Raw genomic sequence first — 22,088 nt, 5'->3', positions numbered from 1 at the left:
TATCAAAGTGATAGCTGCGCAGTGATAGCTGCGAGTGATAGCTGCGCAGGACAGAACAAAAAGAGAGCTATGCTTGCGACATTAACCTATTTTGTTGAAAATTCTAATTTTGTGACTAATATAAAAATCACATACTTGTTGCCTGGACACACCATGATGCCTGTTGATTCGACACGTAGTACAATTGAATCGTTTATTCGGAATAGGACTATTTGGGCTCCAAGTGAGTGGTACACCATAATATCAAATGCAAGAACTAACCCAAGAAAATATAATTGTATTGAATTAACTAACAGTGATTTTAAAGACTGGAAGACATTTTCACAGGCGTTACTTCTAAATTCAGTGAAAATTCAATTCACAAAATTACGCTCTGTTACATTGGAAAAAAATATTGCAAATATTACTCTTAAATATGGCTACTTTGATGAATCTGAAATCATAAATTATGATCCAGATTCAATTCCACGATCCAGACGAAACTAGGAAATAGTTTGTGAGGGACCTACTCAATTATATGATGATATATAATATTAAACATTTCTTCTGCTAAATATAAGGATTTGAAAACGTTTTGCGATAGAAAAACTTTACCCGTAAAATTCCAACACGAGTATTTAAATTTAAAATGGGATGTATCTGTTAAAGATTTGCTACCTGAAACCGACCAGGAAGAGAGTATTTAGCGTTCTTTATATATTTTTATCTATCGTTATTCAAATTTACAAGATTTTAATATGAATAACATTACTTTGTTAAGAGAAAACTTTAAATACATGAATTGCATTACTTTATTTTTGTTTTATCGAATATACTAAGATATGTATACATTTATTTTTTTTTTAAATCAAATGTAATTTAATTTTAAGGACTAAGTAAAAAAATTAAATAAAAAAAAACGAGAAGTCACTTCCTTAAAATAAATTTTTGTGTAACCCACACACTTTTTTAATAATAGGTTGCCAGAAGGAAAGCAAAAAAAATGTATCCCACAAACACAACCCTTATGATGCAAATATCTATTTAAAATTATTACAATTAAATGTTTTACACAAAAAAATATTTACATTATAAATTTTAAAATAATGGCTTTATTCAAACTGATTTAATTAAAAAAAACCTTCCCCTGTAAAATTTCGAGTTTGTGGGATACATTTTATCGGCGGTTATGGCTCGATTTGTATATTTTCTGAAATTAACTTTTTTGAAGATTTTTCCATATTTTTTGTAAATTAGTTTTAAATCAATTTTTCTTGATTTTAATGAACTACTTTCAACATAATTTGTTTTGTTTTCAGTAAACGGGTTTCCCTTAATGGTTTTTTTGATGTGGAAGCACAATGTTGAGGAGAGGGTGAAAAAGGCCAGTAATGCGTTGTACGCATGTAAAAGAATGCTGGCCGTTACTTGGGGTCTATCACCCTCTCGGATGCATTGGTGCTACACAGCAGTAGTTAGGCCGATATTACTGTATGGAGCCTTAGTATGGTGGACTGCGACAAGAAAACTTGGAAAGGATTCAACGACTCGCTGCTCTGTGCATAACAGGAGCAATGAAAACCACTCCAACGGCGGCGCTGGAAATGATACTCAGCATGCCACCTATTGACCTCATGGCGGAAAACCTGGCAGCGAAATCCGCGAGGAGGCTAGTGGCTGCGGGGGTATTCACCTGCAGAACCTTCGGTCACAGCTCAATAGGAAAGTGGAGCTGAGGTGGCACGGACTACATGACTCCGTACTTTAATTGGGAGAGAAGGTTTCACACTACAATTTAAGAGGAGGGATGGCACAAGGGCATGAAGCCTGGCCATAGAACTTTTCACATCTATACAGATGGCTCTAAAACTCTAGACGGAGTGGGAGCGGGTTTTTACTGCTCAAAACTAGGAACAATGCAGTCTATCAAGCTGCCAGACCACAGCAGTATTTTCCAAGCGGAAGTTTTTGCTGTGGGGAAGGCTGTGGAGCTAGCCTACACTAGAACAAGAAAGAACTCAACAATTAATATATACGTGGATAGTCAAGCAGCAATAAGAGCAATAAGCTCATATTGTATTAAGTCCAAAAATGTTCGACGAAGCAGGGAGGCCATAGAAAGGCTAGCCGGAAACAGTAGGCGGCATATCTACTGGGTACCTGGTCACAAAGGCATTATGGGGAACGAAATAGTAGATGAGATAGCGAAAAGTGCTGTTAGACTACCTTTTGAACAAGAGAATGACTTACCAAGACCGCTAAACACAATATTCAACGAAATGGACGACCAGATGAAAATGCAAGTGGAAGCTAGCTGGACTAACCTGACCACATGCAAAACAGCAAAAGTCATGTGTAGAACTAACGACAAAAAACTTACTCAATTCGTACTTACGCTCTCGCGAAAGGAATGCAGAACTATCATAGGTTTTCTAACAGGTCACAATCTATTGGCTGCACATGCGTACAAGATAGGGATTGCTAACACGGGCAAATGCAGAAAATGCAGAGAGGATGTTGAGGAGACTTTAGAACACCTTCTGTGCGTTTGTCCGGCATTATCAAATACGCGACAAAGATGCCTGGGAGCCCCACTGTTTGAGGGTCTGGAAGACATCTCTCCCAGCCCTACTTAGATTCGCCAAAAGCGCTGACATCCTACTTTAGGTATTCATAGAGGTCGGTCTCCATCTGGTATCGCTAGGGACCAAAAGGTCTATGCGTGGCTTATTGCCAACCAGGCTAACCTAACCTAACCTATGTATCTAATTTTTTAATATTTGCTATGTAATTTATTTATTTTTGTTTTTAATTTTTGCAGCTAACAATTTTCGCTTCTATTTTTGTAAACCTCGAAACTAAATTACTCTTGTACAAAACTATGTTAAAGCCAGTATGTAGTTATGGCATTCAACTTTGGGGCACGGCCTCGAATTTAAATACAGAAATCTTACAGAGGTACCAGTCGAAAACTTTGAGACTTATTACAAATGATCCCTGGTTCATCTCTAACAAAGCCAACCTTCAGATCTACACATACCCTTTGTAAAAAATGAAATTAAAGGATTTAGCACAGCTTACTTACGCAGGATCAGCTATCACGAAAATTCTCCGGCAATTATACTTTTAGATGAAACCAATGAAATCCGTAGACTTAAAAGACATCAAGTTTTGGACCTTCCATAACGAAATTAGTCATACACTCATATTCCCCTAAAAATTATCTTAATCTTATTATGTAAATATGTGAATAGCTAACATATAAGCACGATATATTATTATTGGTCTCACTGGAGATCAATAATACAAATTTTTTATTTTTATTTATTTATTTAAAAGAAAAACAATTATAAATAATGATTCTACTTAAATACTAAAGCACTGGCTGCCAGTACCTTCGGCTTAAGTAAAAATTAATTTATATTTATTATAACTATATAGAGATCGTTTAATATGAGTTAAGAGAATTTATAACTAAAGAAGAAAATATTAACATTTCAGGCAAATAAAAATATTTAGAAACGGACATTATAACTGCTGGGCATATTAAGTCCAGGTTCTTAAATCTAATTAAGTTTTGTTAAGTATATATTTGTTTTTTATTGTTAGAAAAAATTATGGAGTTATACTATATTAAGTTTACAAAGTGTAACAAATTTTGCAATCAGCTCTATATGACAGTCTACTGTTTGTGCAAGATAATCCGATGGTTTGTTGTTATCAAATATCGATGATCTGATTGGTTGTAAATTTGGGCCGTAATCGAGGAGGTGAGTCACGTTGAAATCAGGAGATCAACAGTGTACGCAGTTTGGTCGGGAGATGCCATTCAAGAGATGAACGTGAGTTGCGAGTGTTTGGCCAATCCTGAGACGCGCGAATACTGTTATCTTCCTACACGCTGAGCTTGTGGGATATGTAGGTTTTCCGCCAGTGGGATTATGGCCTACTGCGCCATGGCTTAAACTGCGCCATTCACTTGAAAACGTTTCTCTTAGATGCTTATTTACAAGTGTGCGTATATCTTTTTCGGTAAGGTAGTCAGCCATATGCAGGTTCTCTATTGGCTTCTTTTGCTCTTTTATTCGCCATTTCATTACCATGTATACCTACGTGTCCGGGCACCCACAATATCTTAATTTGATTGATGTACTGAAATAGAAGGTTGCGAATTTTTATGATCATTGGCGTATCGTTTAAATGGTTGAAAACAACTTCGATGGCGGATTTACTATCGGTACAAATTACAGTTTTCCTTCCATAGCGAGAGGCAAAAAGTACTGCTTCAAGTAAAGCAGCGGCTTCGGCTGTAAATACCGAGCAGTATGAGGGCAAGGAGTATACAGCAATGGTGGCACCAAACTTATTTGTCACGGCAAACGTAGTACTGGTGCCGGATTTTGATCCGTCCGTATATATAATATTATCTCCCAATCACGTTTGAATGGCTCAAGGGCTGCATTGTGTAACTGTTGGTATTCACTATTGCTGGTAGAGTCTTTGGTTTGTTTTTGTGATACATTAATAAGTGATGGTATAAGCGAGGAGCAAGTCGTAAATATTGCTGTTTCAACCAATGACGGAGTTGATATGATAGGGAGCCGTTTCGATAGGGTTAAGCAACGCATTATGGTGGAAGGTTTGTTCGTTGTGATTGGTTTTTCAATGACGGCTCTTAACTTGTGTAACCACTAAGTCGTTTCGGGCGTGAAACAACTTAGGAATTAACATCATAGTATTACGTGCAATTCTGGAGGAAATATCAGGCAATCCGGCCTCTGCAAGTACTAATATACTTTTGTTGGCGAGGTTGGGAAAGCTCGAATACTTCTTTTAGCTGCGATGTGGTACGAAGCATGGAGTAGTTTGATGTGGATCTTGGCGCAGTGTCCATAATTGATTTTTGATAACAAAAGGGCTTTTGTAATATTTACAAGTGAATTCGTATGACACAAACAATGATTAGAAGATACAAATTTTATAATGTTTAATCTAGAGAATAAGCTTAATCTAACCGATTTAAAGTGTTCTTTGTATGTTAGATTTTTATCAAATATTAGACCTAATATTTTTAAAGTGTTGCAATGGGCAATTTGAATGTTAGAAAAGGATATGTAGGGAAAGCAATAATTATGTTTACGACATATATGGAATGTGGAGCATTTATTTGCTGAAATATTGGCACCAGAACTTTCAGACCATACGTTGATATCACTTCAAAATTTTTAAAATTTTTGACTTTATTCAGGTCTTTTATTTTAGTGAAAACTAAAGCATCATCTGCGTATATGAAGTGGTCAACAAGTGGATTAGAAGAGATTATGGAGCTCACTTTATATTTAACAATGTTGTATATTTTGGTACCAATCTTCCAACATTTTAGCTCATTAAGAACTATGTGTACTCCTATTCTATCAAATGCTTTTTCGAAGTCCAAGCTCAATACGGATGTGTGGTTTCGAGCAGCCATGGCTGAAGAGGCGAAATGTTTGAAGTAGAGTAAGGGGTCCATAACTCCCAACCCTTTCTGAAAGCCGAATTGGTGGGGGTTTATAAGTCCCTTTGCTTTGGTACCACATAATTCGGGTAGAAAGTATTTTCTCTAAAGTTTTGGACATACAGGGAAGGAGGGATATGGGTCTATAATTCTCTACATAGGAGGTGGATTTATTGGGTTTTGGGATGGGTAAAATTGTGGCAACTTTCCATTGTTGAGGGTAAGTTCCGCAGGTTAAAATTTGGTTGAACAGGTTTACAAGTCTACTTTTAAGGGGATAAGGGATTTTTTTGAGGATAGGATAGAATATTTTGTCGGCACCAGGAGTTTTTCCCGTAAGTGTCGAAATGATTGAGTCGAATTCATTAACTGTAATACAAGATTCAATGATTTGGACTTTTGGGCAGGGGAATGGCTTACGGTAGTTTTCCGTCAGGACTCGATTTTTCAGGGAGTTGAACTTGGAAGGGAAATTAGTGCTATGGGAATAAGATGGCAATGTCTGCGCAAACTTTTCAGCGATGTCCTGTGGTGAGTAAATAGGTCCCTGGTCTGTGTGAATGTGAGAGATATCGGAGCGTCGAGTACAACCCGTTAGGATTTTAATCCCCGACCATATTTTTTTGGGATTCGAGGATGGATTAATACTCTCCGTTATCTTTTCCAATGAGTGTCTTTTGGCAGACTTCAATTCCTTTCTAAATGTGGCGTTGGCTTTTTTATAGTCTACTAGATTAGTGTTGGACCTGTTGTGTTTAAATTTTGTCCATAAGCATTTTTTGTTATTTCTAAGGATGCTGAGTAGGTTCGACCAATAAGGCAGTTTGGCTGAGAATACTTTTGGGTTAGTTTGAGGGATAGAAAGGTGTGCAGCAGAACGGATAATTGTTTTTATTGTAGATGTTTCGGCATTTATATTTTGGCGAGCTGGGTTACTATCACACAATGATGTACAGATAGTGCAGAACTTTGGCCAGTCTGCCTTTTCTGTCAGAAACTTGCGCTAGGCTTTATGCTATAAAATTTGGGGAACGAAGGGATGTGATGATGGGGAAGTGATCGCTATTATGTAGGTCGTCAATTGTATGGGAGGAGAGTTTAGGAGCTATTGTTGTGTAAGCAAGGCCAATGTCGGGATGGGTGAATGTTCCGTGTGTAGAGAAATGAGTGGGTTGACCATCATTAAGGACAACAAGGTCGTGTGTTAATATGAGATCTTCGATTATTTCGCCTCTTTTATTCGCAGAATTGGAGCCCCAAAGCGGACCCCATGCATTAAAACCGCCTACAATGGTAATTGGGGTAGTAAAGCGGCTAAATAGCTTTGAAAGATCACTAACGCTAAAGGTTTGGTGAGGTGGAATATAAAAGTTAATTATAGTGATTTTGTATCCAACATCCATCTCAATTGCTATTGCAGATAATTGGCAACTAATCGGAACTTGCTTGTGATTACGTGACTTTTTTATGAAAACAGAAATTCCTTGGTTACAATATGTATTTTGAGAATTATTGTGGAAGTAACTCTCATATTTGTTAGGTGCATGGAGCTTTTTATTGTGTGGAAGATGTGTTTCCTGTATGCAAATAATTTCGGGAGAATATTCATTAATTAATATATTTAAGTCTGGGTAATTGTTGAGGAGACCGTTCATATTCCATTGCAAAATCTGCATCACTTATTCTATCATTTGAGAGGCGGTATCAATTATGGGAGCGGATGGGAAGAGGGAAGAGGTTAATGCTGGAGATGTAAGGTGGGAGAGAAGAGAAGAAATCATATCGTGAGTTGTTGAGTTATCGACTGATGTATTTGTTGTCATGTTTACTTCATTTAGCGTGGTTTTATTTTCTTTTATTTTGTCGTTTGTGCTATTGACATTGTTGTTGCTTCTGGAGCTTGTTTGTTCAGGTAGATTGTTTTGAATGGGGCTATTGTTTGTTTGTATAGTGTTGTTATTATTTTTTGCTACATTAGCAAAGGAAGTGGAGGTCTCATTGAGAGTGGAGGGTACTCGCATTTTGTGTTTTTTTATTGCTTCACGCATGGAGCATTTGTTGTCTGTTTTAATTGTTATTATTTCTCTCATTTGTATGAACTTAGGACACGATTTGCTAGAGGCAGAGTGACTACCTGAGCAGTTTATGCAAAAATAACGTGAACATAGTAGTGTGGAGTGAGGGGCAGGGCACATGCATCACATACAGGGGCCTTAGTACATTGTTTTGTCGTATGACCGATGACCGAGAGGTTGACAACTTTTACATCTCATCGGATTTGGGTAATATGGTCTTACCTTGGTGGTGTACCACGAAACATCGATTTTTTCAGGCAAATGATAGTAATCGAACGTAAGAAGCACAACTCCGCTTGGGACTGCTTGGTTGTTTATATATTTAGGGAATTGGAAAATTGACACGACACCCTGTTCACCTAAATTTTCAACAATTTCGTTGTCTGGAATATCATTGAGACACGGTGCGAAAAGTTTACCTTTTGTGTAGTTCAGGTTGTTATGAAGCTCAATTTTTACGTCGCAAATTCCAAACAAGGTGTTGATAGCTAAAAACTTTTGAGCAATGTGGTCATTTTTAACAAAAAGCAATTGTTTTACATCTCTTAATTCAGAAATATTTATAATTTTAGAACTTATGTTTTTGAGAGCTTTATGCACAGCGAAACATGAGTACTTACTTAATGGCTTTTCTGAATTAACTGCACTGGCGACTAAGTATTTTGGATTTTCTTTTTTAATTGAGGGGAGGGTTGGAAAGTTATTAACTGAACTAGGCTTTTTTCTTTTTGGCTTAGGACTTGTGGATAACAGGGCGAACCTGTTATCCCCAAGAGGCGGTCCCCCAGGGGGCATATCTTTAGCAATCGCTTGTTCTCTATACGGAGTATTTGACTCGTACCTTAGAAGATAAAAAGTTTTTGCACACTCCTAATTGCACGAAAATAACAGAAAGCGAACGCAAGAAAATCACTCAGAACACTGGAGACACAATCGTACACGTCGAGTATCAGTCGATGACTGATATTAAATTAAGTTTCCTCAAAGCCACTCAGGTGGTTTAACATGCTGAATATGGTGAAGAAATTACGAAACTCACCAAAGGTACCACCCTACCATCAAATTTGCAAAAACTTAATTCGATTTTGCACAACCACTCGGAATTGTCGCTCTCGTTTAATTTACTCCGAGTAGTAGGCCGCGTATTAAATGCGCGTCTCCCATATGATGCCAAGTTCCCACTACTCTTAAGCAAGAGCTCTACATTTTCGAAATCACCATGCTGGGGCAAAGGCATTGGTAGCGCTTCTCCGAAACCGCATTTGGCTGGTCAATGCTCGAGAGGCTTGTAGTCGTACCGTTCGAAACTGCACACACTGCTTTCATTTAAGCCGAAGCTGCAAGCCCAAATAATGGGAAATTGCCTGCCGATAGGCTTCGAGCACTACGACCCTTTCTAATATGTGGAGTAGATTTTTGTGGTCCCGTATAAACTACATTAAAAATACGAGGTAGACCCCCAGTAAAAATATATATCGCAGTGTTCGTTTGTTTCACTTCAAAGGCAGTACCTTTAGAACTAGTAACAGACTTGTCTTCTAATTGTTTTATTTTCGCCCTAAAAAGGTTCATTGGACGCCGAGAAATGGCGCGGAAAATATACAGCGACAACGCCACCAACTTCGTCGGCACCTATCGCAAGCTTCGCGAGCTGAGGGAAGCTTTCGAGGCCGAACAAACGGGAGTGCAGAAATACGCAACGGGCGAAGGATTCACTTTCGCCTATATACCACCCAGGGCGCCGCACTTCGGCGGGTTATGGGAGGCGGCAGTGAAGTCTGCCAAACATCTTCTCGTGAGCGCAATCGGCAACGCGAAGAGCTGCAGACGCTGCTCGTCGAGGTCGTAGTCAACTCGCGACCTCTGGTACCACTGAGTCAGGACCCGAACGATGGAGTGGCCCTAACACCAGCGCACCTACTAAATAGTTGGGTGCCCCCTTCGAGCGCTGCCACAAGCCCAAGTATCGATGGACCCAATGCGTTGCTGCGACAGATGGCAGCTTGTCTGTTGTCTCAAGCAACAGTTCTGGCGACTGTGGTCCAGGAACTACCTGTTGGGTCTTCAATAGAGGAGCAAGTGGTTGCAACCTCGAGCTGAACGACCACGTCCTGGTCCAGGAGGCCAACACACCACCGCAGCAATGGGTTGCTCGGCCGCGTCGCCGCAATTGTAACAAGGCAAGTCGGCAAGATCCGCGTAGCAGACGTGACAACCAAAGCGGGCGTAATTAAACGCCCCGTTCACAAGCTAGCCGTACTGCCATCAGACGTTGAAGGACCATGAGCCTGTCAAGGTGGCCGATGTTACGCCAAATGGCTTATAATTTTTTTAATTTTTAATTGAATTTTATATATTTGTTTTAATTTTAACCATTATTATCATAATTTGTTGAATTCCATAATTTCTCGTAACGTATCAGTATTAAGCTTACTGTTTTTTAAATCGTGAAGATTAGTCGAATTTACTAAATACTAATTTTCATACTAATATTTGCGGTGTGGAAATTGTTTCGGACGTTATTTTACCGTCTGCCTTGGTAACTGGTACAAGAATATTCCAGCCATTCCATAAAAAAAATGAAAAATGTGAGTACAAATGTGGTCAGTGTGGTCGAGCCGGCATATCAAGCCTAACCGAGGTTCACACAGGGCAGTAGAAGGCTTAACCTACCGCATCCAACATATGCGGTAGTTGCAGAGTTCCGTTTCACTACCCTTGCAAATTGTCTAAAGTTATTAAGAGCAAGATTTTGAGCTTTTGGCAAAACATTCCTCAGCAACATAGAATAAATTTCAAGATTAGGATTAAGTTATCGTCTTTTATTTCTAGACACAACAAAGTAGCTATTGAAAATAGAGCTCTTGAAACTTCATCATGAAAACAGCAGAGGATTGTGCTATTAAAACAGCGCCAGACTCTAATTAACTTTCTGCCAGTCTGGGAGGGTTGACTATAGACGCGATAGAAGTGAAACCTTCCGTAAAACAAACTGAGAGAGAATGAGACGAAAGCAGCATTAGGGGCGGGATAATTATAGGTTCATTATAATATTGCTATAAAGTTCATATTTTATTTTCTTCATTTTATTATTATTCATCCTCAATGTTTTCAATTTCAACAAATGATACGAGTGGCTTATGATAGCTAAAATATGATACAAATGCTTTGGTTTCGATATTGTCAAAAAAAATACCCAAACGGACCGAAGAAACAGACTTACAAATTTCTTCCATTTTCGTCTACTTGTATTCATATAAAAATTTATGTCTCTTCCCACCAAAGCTAAATGTATTAGTATATTTCTTCTTGTATTTATTCAAGGCCGAAATCCCGGCGGTACTGCAATACCGGGCCAACCCGTGGCAGAGGTGGAGCAAGCCCCTAAAACACTCCGCCCATTTCCAAAAATCAGTTTAACATTTGTTGTCCTCCGATGGAGGATCTATCAGATGTTAAGCTGATAAGAACAGATACACTTTGATCTTAGCCATAAGGCCGAGAAGCGATAACCATACACAACCAACAAACTACCTTGTCAATACATTTTCTAATAAACCTTTTGAGAATTACACGCTCACAAAAATTAATGTACGAAATATTTATACCGATTCACTTAAACTGACTTTCAGTATCTAAACCAAAAATAGAAAAGCCAAAAACCTGTTTTCAATAAATAATCAGAAATGTCCTAAAATGCAAATTTCAAAAAAAAAAAAAAATTTTTTTTTTTCTTGTGATTCGAACCAAGAATTTTGGATCGGAAGCTTACATTGCTTCGTCGCTACGTTTATATCAACATATAATATAACGCTTCGTAATTAAATAACTTTTAGGCCACCGCCAATAGCATGGCGCGGTAGCCGAGCGACTAGCAATGTGAGCTTCCGATCCAAAATCCTTGGTTCAAATCACAAGAAAAAATAAAAGTTATTTAGTTCGTCGCTACGTTTATATCAATATATAATATAACGCTTCGAAGCCAAGAGGGTCGCTTTTTCGTTTCACTTTTTCTCAAATCACTCCCAACGATTCTAAAGAAGTTTTCACTTCAAAAGCTTGGGTTGGGTATAAAAAGTAGTAAACTGGAAACGATTTTTAGAAATTTCCACTACGGAAAATTATGGTATAGATATTTTTTTAATTAAATAATCATTACTATTTAATTCAATTTTTTAACTATTTATAAAAATTAAATAACTGATTTTTTAACAGCACCTCATTCAAACAAACTTTATTTAATTTTCAGACAAATATTTACTTCTTAACTAAAAATATTTGGACAACCTTTAACTTAATTTATTCATTAATATTCGAAAATATTTGGTAAATTAGGTTAACTTAGCCTGGTTGGCATTAAGCCACGCATATTCCTTTTGGTCCCTAGTGTTACCAAATGGAGACCGACCTCTATGAATACTGAAAGTAGACATCATGTAGGATGTCGGCGCTTTTGGCGAATCTAAGTAGGGCTGGGACCTCCGCTTTTGAGACGTCTTCCAGATCCTCAAACAGTGGGGCTCCCAGGCATCTTAGTCGCGTTTTTGATAATGCCGGACAAACGCAGAGAAGGTGTTCTAAAGTTTCCTCAACATCCTCTCTGCATTTCCTGCATTTGTCTGTGCTAGCAATCCCTGTTTTGTGAGTATGTGCGGCCAATATATCATGACCAGTCACCATACCTATAATAGCTCTGCAGTCCTTTCGCGAGAGCGTAAGTACGAAGTGAATCAGTTTTTTGCACTTTGTCTATATATGACTTTTGCTGTTTGCATGTGGTCAGATTGGTCCACCTAGCTTTCACTCGCTTTTTCATGTAGTCGTCCATTTCGCTGTATACTGCATTTAGCGGTTTTTATATGTCGTGCCATTGTTCAAATGGTGGTCTAACAGCTATCTTATCTACTGTTTCGTTTCCCATAATGCCTTTGTGACCAGGTACCCAATAGATGTGCAGCCTTCTGTTTGCGGCTAGCCTTTCTGCGGCCTCCCTGCTCCGTTGAACATTTTTGGACTTAATACAATATGAGCTTATTGCCTTTATTGCTGCTTGACTGTTATTACTGAGTTATTTTTTGTTTTTGTGTAGGCCAGCTCCGCGGCTTTCCCCACAGCAAGAACTTTCGCTTGGAAAATACTGCTCTGGTCTGGCTACCTAATCCCTAGTTTTGAGCAGTAAATGCCCGTTCCCATTCCGTCCCCACCTTTAGAGCCGTCTGTCTAGATGTGAAAAGTCCTGCGGCCAGGCTTCAGGCGTTGGAGTGGATTTCGTCGCTCCTGTTATGCACAGAGCAGCGAGTCGCTGAATTCTTCCCAGTGGCATTAAGTATGTCAGTTTTTTTGTCGCAGTCCACCTTACTAAGGCCCCATACAGCAATACCGGTCTAATTATTGCCGTGTAGCACCAATGCATCAGTGAGTTCGATAGACCCCAAGTAACGCCCAGCATTCTTTTACATGCGTATAGCGCTTTACTGGCCTTTTTCACCCTTTCCTCAACATTGTGCTTTCTCAGCAATTTATTGTCCAGTGTTATTCCGTTCGTTTACATTCACACTGCCACTGAACTTGTAAATATCTCTTCTCGCCGACTTAACCATTATTGGAGAGAGAAGAATCGCCTTTACTTGGGTTTCTGTGATATTGAATTCGTCCCACTTCACAAATATAAATTCTGTTTTGTTCTGATAAACACTCTTCATCTTACGCACAGCGTTACCAGATATACCTTCGTCTGCGTTGGGTCGTTCAATACTCAAATCCAATGAAACCTCAATACAATCTTCTGGAGAAAATATATCTCCTGGTAGGTTTTTTTTTTTTCTTGTCGGGACAACTAGCAAGTGCAGCATTGAGACATTAATTAAGTTCATTGTACTACACTTGGATTCCCTTTTAACCCGATCTCCGAAGAAATCTGAGTAGATCTTGTGGTGCCAAGGAGCCAAGATGGTCGCTTCTTAACACATCAGTGCCAAAGACCTCAAACCTGATTCGAGCGAAGGCGGGGCAGACACACAGGAAGTGGTCCGCCGTCTCATCCTCCTCTTCACAAGCTGGGCAGAGTACACTGTCTGAGATGCCCAACCTTTCCATGTGCTTTGCCCACAGAAAGTGGCCCGTCATCAGTCCAACCAGCCGTCTGCACTCCCCTCTGCTTAATGACAGAAGGGTTTGCGACAGTCGATCGGACATGACAGGTAACATCAGTTTAGTCCATCTGCAGCCTCTCTCAGCCTGTCAAGTTTGCTTGTGGGTGGTAGTTACCCATTTGCTAACCGTGGCTGTGATGGCCGCAGAAAGGAGTGGCAAAACGGGCTCTGGGTCAAAGAAGTTGGCCTCAGAGCCCATCTTAGCTAAGGAGTCAGAGATCTCGTTACCCGCGATGCCCACGTGACCCATGTTAGCATCAGGCTATTATATCTACCGACATAGTTCAGCCCGGATTTACAGGACTTGAGTACCCCTGATGTGGTTGGAGGGTTGTCTAAGGCCATAACCGCAGCTTGGCCGTCGCTGCAGACACATATACTCGTAGATCTGCCTCTCCATCGTTTTTCCACAACAAAGTTCATCGCTTCTTCAACTGCATACACCTCCGCTTGAAACACAGATGCATGCATTCTAAGAGCAAAGTGCAGTTTTGTCCCGCTGGAGCCATGCTCGGTCCTGGAAATAGTTAGTTATGGTTCCAGTACTTACTGGAGGATGGAGTAGGCTCGTCATCGTCCTGATTGTGTGTTTGTGGTTGAATAATTTGCTGCATGGGAACATTCCGTTGTTTGCACCGGGCGAGGTCATGTGGATCAAAGAGATGTTCTGGCATCTTGCTTTCATCAACTGGAAAGAGCGCAGTTGACTTAAAACTTTTAGCAATGTTGTCCACTATTATTTTAGACAAAACCTGTCCTAGTAGTGCCGGAAATTCGTTTATTTTTTTGCAAAAAAAAAAAAAGAACACACAAATCCCACTTTTTGTTTTACCATGGGAGAGCAAGAGTTTGTCCCACGCTGTGGTAATTGTGCCAAAAACACACTAGTCCAGTGGTTGGAGTTGATCGGTAAGGTGGGAAGGCAACTTGATGAGTTCCACATTGTTTGATATCATTGCTTGCTCAATGATTCGAGTACTCATGTGGCTCGCATATCCGTCAGGAACTGCTCTGAAATAAATGTTCATAATTACCCAATAAACAAGAAAAATTTGGAGTGAATATGAAGACTTTTTTACGAATCGGGGAGAACGAAATCTGCCAAAATTCAACGAAATCCTGGTATAGCATTAATAACTGAATGGGAAATGATTTGGAATACCTATAATGAGTCAGTCACAAAATTGAGCGCACAACAAAATTATTTTTACTTACTGGCGGAAAAGAACTGTTAGTTATCAGTCGAATGACGAACAAACACATTTAAATACTTTTTGGTTTCCATGAGTTGGTTGCGACAGAAAGTGTAAATAAACAAAATAAAGTTGCCATGTAAATAAAATACGCAAACTTATTCAAGAAATATTTAATAAGTGTCTGCTTTTATAATTTTCAATTCCAATTAACATATTTTATTTGTGAAACGCTTTAAACCAATAGCGAGCCGACTGAGGAATGCTCAAAATCGAATTTAGAATGCCGCTAAATATACCGTCCGCCCTCATGGTACTTTCCCCTGAACATATCAGCCAGAGACGGGGGTACTTTGGACAACCAGATCATCTTGTGCATCATCAAGGCTTGCAAAATCAGCATCTATATCATAGTTAGGTGTATGAGCGGGATTTGCACCTGGATCTGGGTAATCTGGTGCGCCTTGCACTTGAGTAAGGCATAAAATCACTGAAAAAGAAGAAAAACGTTCGTTATCGTATCCGCCCAAAAACTTCATCATAATCGATCAGTTACAGGTACAGTTTTTAGAAAAGACTAAGTCTTGTATTATGGTGATCTGTATCTTCATGGATTGCATTCCTAACACTCTGAGTCACCATAGTAAGTTTGGTATAATATAATTTTAAAGGAAAAATTCCAAGTCTTAGTTTAAGCTAAATTAAAAAAAAGCATCAAAAATTTCGAAAATTGAAAGAGTGTACAAACAAATGTTACGAGAAAAAAGTTCCATATTTTTATAACTTTTATCAGAACACGCTCGGCCGCATGTTGCTCAACCTGTCAAAAAATACCTTGGAACGCTTGGCTGGGAAGTGTTACCCCACCCGCCGTATAGTCCAGACATAGCTCCCTCCGATTATCATTTGTTCCGGCACATGAGTCTCGATTTGGCGGGCCAGCGGTTCTCCTCGTACGAGGCTACCAAAATATGGGTTGAGTCATGGATAGCCAAGCAACGGCCAGAATTTTGGAGAAACGGCATCCGGAAATTGCCCGAAAGATGGGCGAAAGTTGTAGCTAGCGATGGCCAATACTTCGCATAAAATATTTTGTAACGTTTTTTCACAATAAAGCCCCAAATCTTCGAAAAAAACCTTTAAAACTAATTCAACCTCCCAATATGTAAAATATTTTATCTGTTTTTCCCAATTATTTAACTTTGAATATAAAGAAAAAAGGCTTGCATAGCAGAAAACAAAACGTTGAACCCCTAATATCTCGGCAAGCACCCATTCCATTCGCAACAAATTTCATTAAATTCAAACTAATGAAGTTTTTACTGGGTACATTTGGAGTCTTTTGTCGCTAAAACAAATCCAAAAACAAAGCAAAAAAGGGAACTTGCAAATTAATGCACTTCAATTGTTATTTTTGTAATGTATTTTGAATATTCATACGTTCTGGACACAAACAAAGGGCATAATTTTTGAACGATTTTCAAGGTGTCAAAATGTTAATTATGAAACAAAAACTTCGTTTGCTTTGGGGTATAAAAAGCTGAGTTACTTCTGTAAAATACATCAATACCGAAGTATGTCGCTTTTCCCTAAATTTATTAGTGCTCTATTGCTCTTTGCAAGTACGCTCGAATGTGATTTTTTATTTTTTTTATTTTATATAATAATTTTAACCAAATCAATTCCTTTTCAGTTTTATACAGCGTCTGCGAATGTAGGCCGCTAGTATTGCCTCGGACACCAAAAGAGGCACTTGGATTGGCCACCGGTGTTTTAAGTGGTCTTCCTGGCGGTAAACTAGCAACAGGTTATTTATTTAAATAAATTTATCTACTTCATATAACCTGGAAATATATTGAAGGAACTTACATAACAATAAAATTGGGTGAAGTAAAAAGATCTGAGTTTTTCCGTGACTGTAACGTCTTTAGTGAGCCATTTATTTCTCGGGATGTGCGTATCGCAACGGGTGTTACTAACTACACGGCGATTTAAGGATCACTCTGGGTTCAATCCTGAACTCTCCGTGCTTGACAGTCGACCACAAGATGGAAAGCAAACTAGAATTATCCAAGAAATTCAAGGTGGTCATTAGTCACCGCTCAGCATGGAGAAGCAATGAAATATTCCTAAAACAGGGGCCACAGGTGTGGTTTACTGATGGGTCCAAAATGGAAGACGGTAGTGCCAGGGCTGGAATTGTCGTACCACATTTCAAAAAAGAAATTGCAAAGGTAATAACCACTTCCGCTTTCCAAGCAGAGGTCCACGCTTTAGAGCTGTGTGCCAGAGAACGTCTACGGAGAGGCACGCGCGGTGCCAATAATAACTTTTTCTCTGAGAGTCAATCAGCTCTAAAATGCTAGGTAGCTCCTCATTCCAATCAAGGTTGGTCTGGGAATGTTTTAAAAGCCTCAACACACTAGCATCAAGAAACTCTGTTACCTTGATGTGGGTTCCGGGACATAAGGGGCACGAAGGAAATGGAATTGCGGACACTTTAGCGAAAAAGGGGGCAGGCACTCCCGTCATAGGTCCTGAATCTTTCTGTTAAGTAGCTTCAAAAGTGCCTTTTACATGAACTGGAACAACGAGGCCTAATCGACTACTGAAGAGCCCAATTGGGGATGCGGCAGTCGAAAAGGCTCATAGATCCAGAACGGATAAAGGCAGAAGCAATCCTTAACCTAATGAAAAAGGGCATACAACTTCACACTGAACTACTAACGGGATACTGTAAACTTAACTATCACATGAAAAAGATGGGTGCGATAGAAAACAATTCCCGTAGACTCTGCAAAGGGGCAGAAGAAACTGCAGAACATATTCTATACGATTGTCCAGCAGTGGCACGACGCAGACTAGAAATTAAGCCTACAGCAGTTTTAGGATTTACGAACAGCCTAAAACTGTTTGAAAAGCTTACGTGGCTGCACAATAGATCTCTTCAAGTCGCAGTGCACAAACAGTCAATCAATAATAAAAAAGGTATTGTAATAAAGGTAAAAGTGTATTGTGACACTTCAAAAAAGTTCGTGACACCATCGAGTGTTTATTCACGACATTCTAAAATAGTGGCAAAGGAGAAAAGTTGAAACAGGCGCTCAAAAAAATGTGTGCCATCCATGGGCCGAAAACAATATCGAATGCAATAGCAAAGCGCTAGTTGCAATGATTCCATACTTGTGATATAGACTTTGAAATTGAGACATGCTCTGGTCGATTAGTCGTCGAAAGTGTCGATAAAAACAAAAACACAGAAATCAAGAAAATCGTTGAGCCGGATCTTTACGTCAGCATTTATTCAATTGCTCGAAATCTGAAGTTCCGTCAAAAAACAGCAGTTTCAATATAACATAAGTCGTACTGGAATTAAGAACTTGTCTCGGTTCAGTTAGCTTTGCGAACGACATACTGCGATACAGTTCTAACTACTGTAAGTCCTAGAAGAAAGTCCAGCAAAGTCAAATCACATTATCCGGGAGATCAATTTACATCACCACGTCAAAACATTCGATGCAGTTATTAAATAATAGCGTCAAACTGTCTTCAACCCCCAAGTCAGGCAGTCCGCTGCTACTTCCATCTAAACGTGATAATTTTCTCTATTGTAGTATCCTAAGGATATATGAGTACAAAGTAGAGTTTGCTTTGATATTTAAATTCCTCTTTTTCGAGGATAGCGCAACATCCTTATGGAGCTCCTCGTTCTACACGATTGCCACCACGCATTACATCGTATGGCGGAAAAGCGGTTATGGAAAAGGAAAGCAGCTATGCCTCCGCCTTTCGTATGTGATTAACCTCCTCATCGCCTAGCGAGCACTTAAAGAAGACATAGGAAAAGCACTTTACTGTGTCTCCTACATTACAGTTTCTTACAGGATCTGATTCGTCTTGGAATCTATGTTTTAAATCAGCTGCATGCTGTTAATATTTCAATCTGGGATACAGCGATAAGTCCAGCCTTATCGCGTTGGTGCATCTATTTCTGCCAATTAGAAAGTACTGTTTCCTCGTACTACGCAGCGCTCGATTCCTTTTTTCAGCGATCGTTTGCCAGTGTACCTGTGGGATACCTTCCGACTATTCCTAACCACTTTGTTTGAAAATCTTCAGAACCTACCACCGCTTCTCGAATCCTCTTTATCTACTCTACCTTTAGGATCCTCCTTAACTTATTCAGCTAACGACCAACTCCATTCCTATCAAAACATTTGCCATCACTTTCTTCCTCCTTCTTTCACAATAGAAATTTTCCAATCACTGTAAACCAAAAATTACAAAAATACATATGTATAAAAGTAATGACTTACCGCCTATTAGCAAATACAAACAAATATTTTTTCGCAACATTGGACTATCACAACAGGGTAACTCTTTCAAACTGTGTAGAGAACCTTTCTCGGTCCCAGTTTATATAGGAGCAACTTCACAAAACTTTGCACGTACAAGGAATTTTAAATATTTCTAAGTAGTAATTGAAAGAAAATTATAGCAAAATAGCCAGAACGTGAATTTGAAGGTATTTGCGGCTGCAGTTATTCATCACGACACAGGCTGGTATCAAAAGTAACTTTTTTGTTAAATATATTACAATGTTTTTAAAGTAGACGAATGATCATTTGCTCTACCAACCTCTTACATTAACCCTCTGTTGGACATCTTTTCAAAAACCTCGGTTGGGCATTTGGGTCTGGCCAGACCACTATGTATTTTCATGCATTTGTATGGGAATATGTGGCAAATCCGCCGCTTTTATAATTCATTTTTAAATATCGCAGGTATGTATTTTAATTTCTTACCTTTCTCATTGATTTTGGCATGCATTGAGCCACCTAGGGAAGCAAAAATAATCGCTGAAAATATTTTGGTTCGTGAAAAAATTAATTTTTTTATGTTCTTTAATTTGACTTATTTTGAAGAAAAGAAAATTGATTACAATGAAATTTATGGTAAAATAGTTTTTTTTTCCTTTTTTTCAATAATTTCATTATAATTAATTTTATAATAATAATTATAATTAATCTAGGAAATGTTACAAATATTTGATTGCAGCGACTTTGATTTTAGTGTTAGAGGTATATTTCCAGTGAAATATCCGTTCTAGTAAATAAATTAAATCTTTTATATGTAACTCTTAGGCGAGTTAGATCGGTGTTTTTCTTTTCAGCCTTAAAAAGACAAGTATGTGACATGAGGGAAGAGGTCAGTTCATTTGGGTAAGATTGATTTAATTTGCTGGTTAAATTTTGTATCTCCTCTTTTATTAAAGGAATTTTTAAGTTCCGATGAATGTGGACATTTGACACGGTTCACGGAGCGTTAACCAAAGTGTGTACTAGTCTTAGGCTGGAAATATTACAGGATTTCCTAGTTATTCATCAGATATTTTACTTACATACAAACATACATACCGTTACCTTAATATACTCGTAGAAAGGCCCTGACTCAAATTTTTAACAAATCTGGTTTTTAACGGATTTTAATGTGTAATATTTAAATACAACATCACTCAAAATGTTGCATCCCTTTAGAAACTAACTATAAGTACATATTGGAAAATGTGAGAAGAAAGGTATTATATTCTTGTTGTTGCTGTAACAGCATATACATTCCTCAGGCGTTACGGGAAATGCAGCTGGAGTGACAGGCCTTGGACGTAGAACCAACTGCCAAGGGAACGCATTGTGAAAGTCATTATATTGTGGTTAAATTTGCAATCAGTTTTTTTCTTCTCCTTTGAAGCAACAAAAATATGAGTTAGGGCCTTCTACATATCTTTTATAAAACCTGGGTAATGAAATTTTATAGATTTTGCGTGTGGGAATTTTTAATTATAAGATTTTGTTTTTAAAGATTTTTAATATTAATAAAAATGGTTTGTGATTCTGTGAATTTTCACTTTTGATATCGAATTTTTGGAGAATTTAAACCCCTCTCCAAAAAAATTCGAAGTTGGTTTAATTACACAGGCCGACAAAATTTAACCAACATTCAGACCCAGAAACCAGACTATATATTTCCGAAGGTTTATGATGCGCTAAATCCAAATCTGGCCTCAGAATTCCTCTATCAGCTCTGGTTTTCGAGATATCCTAACCTAAAAGTGCAAAAACACCTTTTTTGCCCATATTTGAGGCCATGTAGCCTTGCAGATGTTTTCTTTCACCAAAATTAAAGGATGGCATCTTTAAATACAAGCCTACTTTTTTCAAATGGCGTTAAGTTTGCCCAAATATCATTTTTTTCGCAGAGATATCGCATTTTGAAATTTTCATGTTTCTAAATTCTCCTACACCTGAAAATCGATTAAGATAACATAGACATGATATAGTCGATTACTAATTTTCTGGAATTGAGTCTTATTTTTCTTAAAATTTTGTCTCACACCATAAATGTGCTCACTCACCACACCCCTACACTATCTAACCTTTGGGTACGAGTCACACACAGCCCTAACCCCTAAAACCACCCCTATCATACCGCAAGCAGGCTAACTCACTTAACCCTGGAGACAGTGAGTTTGGTCACATACATATCTTTCAAGAAAAAACATGCGACCAGTTTTTCGATTGAAAATCTGTTCTTTCAAAGTGAATCCAGAAAAGGTGGCTAGAATGTCATTGCAAATATCTGCAGGATACTGTCTGTCAAATAAGAGCCGTCACATGATCATTTAAAGAGTCCGTTCAAAGAGATTGTCAAAGTTTTACAAAAATATCAGAAGGTGAATCACGAATGTTTTATTGGCATTTGACAGAGCAGAAAAAAAAAGCACCAGGGTAGAGCATTATCTCACAAGCTTAGCATTGTGAACGAATTTTTGGTCAGGAACTCAACAAATATGAATAACCGCTGTATTCAGCTGATATAACTCCATCTGCTTTCTTCTTTTTTTCAGTTCAGTAAGGGATGATCAAACCCAAACTCCAAAACTCTGCAGGTGTTTATCTTAGTCCACCGATTCTTTTAGCTTTCTATTCAACCTGGGAGAGCAGGAGTCTTAGAATGGCCTGTATATAATATATCACTTGTCTGCTTCATTATTCATAGGAATATCACTGTGTCTCAGTAAATATTGACAATTTTCTGCGAAGATTTCGAGAGTAGACCGAGATAACCATTGATGTTCTAAGAACTTTGATTGTAACCTAAATATTCTGTACTCTTCACAATACTTGATCTAAAT

The 22,088-nt window shown here is 38.5% G+C and overlaps 1 long non-coding RNA gene and 1 other non-coding gene across 2 annotated transcripts; one reads left to right on the top strand and one right to left on the bottom strand.

Moving 5' to 3' along the window:
- Positions 1 to 10,866: 10,866 nt before the first annotated feature.
- Positions 10,867 to 11,061, bottom strand: LOC129239826 (U2 spliceosomal RNA). Its single transcript, XR_008581952.1, has one exon. It is a non-coding gene; the product is annotated as a U2 spliceosomal RNA (small nuclear RNA).
- Positions 11,062 to 16,453: 5,392 nt separating this feature from the next.
- On the top strand, positions 16,454 to 16,795 carry LOC129237964 (uncharacterized). The gene is made up of 2 exons (XR_008581784.1): positions 16,454 to 16,518; positions 16,590 to 16,795. It is a non-coding gene; the product is annotated as an uncharacterized LOC129237964 (long non-coding RNA).
- Positions 16,796 to 22,088: the final 5,293 nt, after the last annotated feature.

This window comes from Anastrepha obliqua, chromosome 2 (genome assembly GCF_027943255.1).
Source record: "Anastrepha obliqua isolate idAnaObli1 chromosome 2, idAnaObli1_1.0, whole genome shotgun sequence".
Classification (NCBI taxonomy): Eukaryota; Metazoa; Arthropoda; class Insecta; order Diptera; family Tephritidae; genus Anastrepha; species Anastrepha obliqua.
This window is presented reverse-complemented; position numbering and strand designations above follow the sequence as displayed.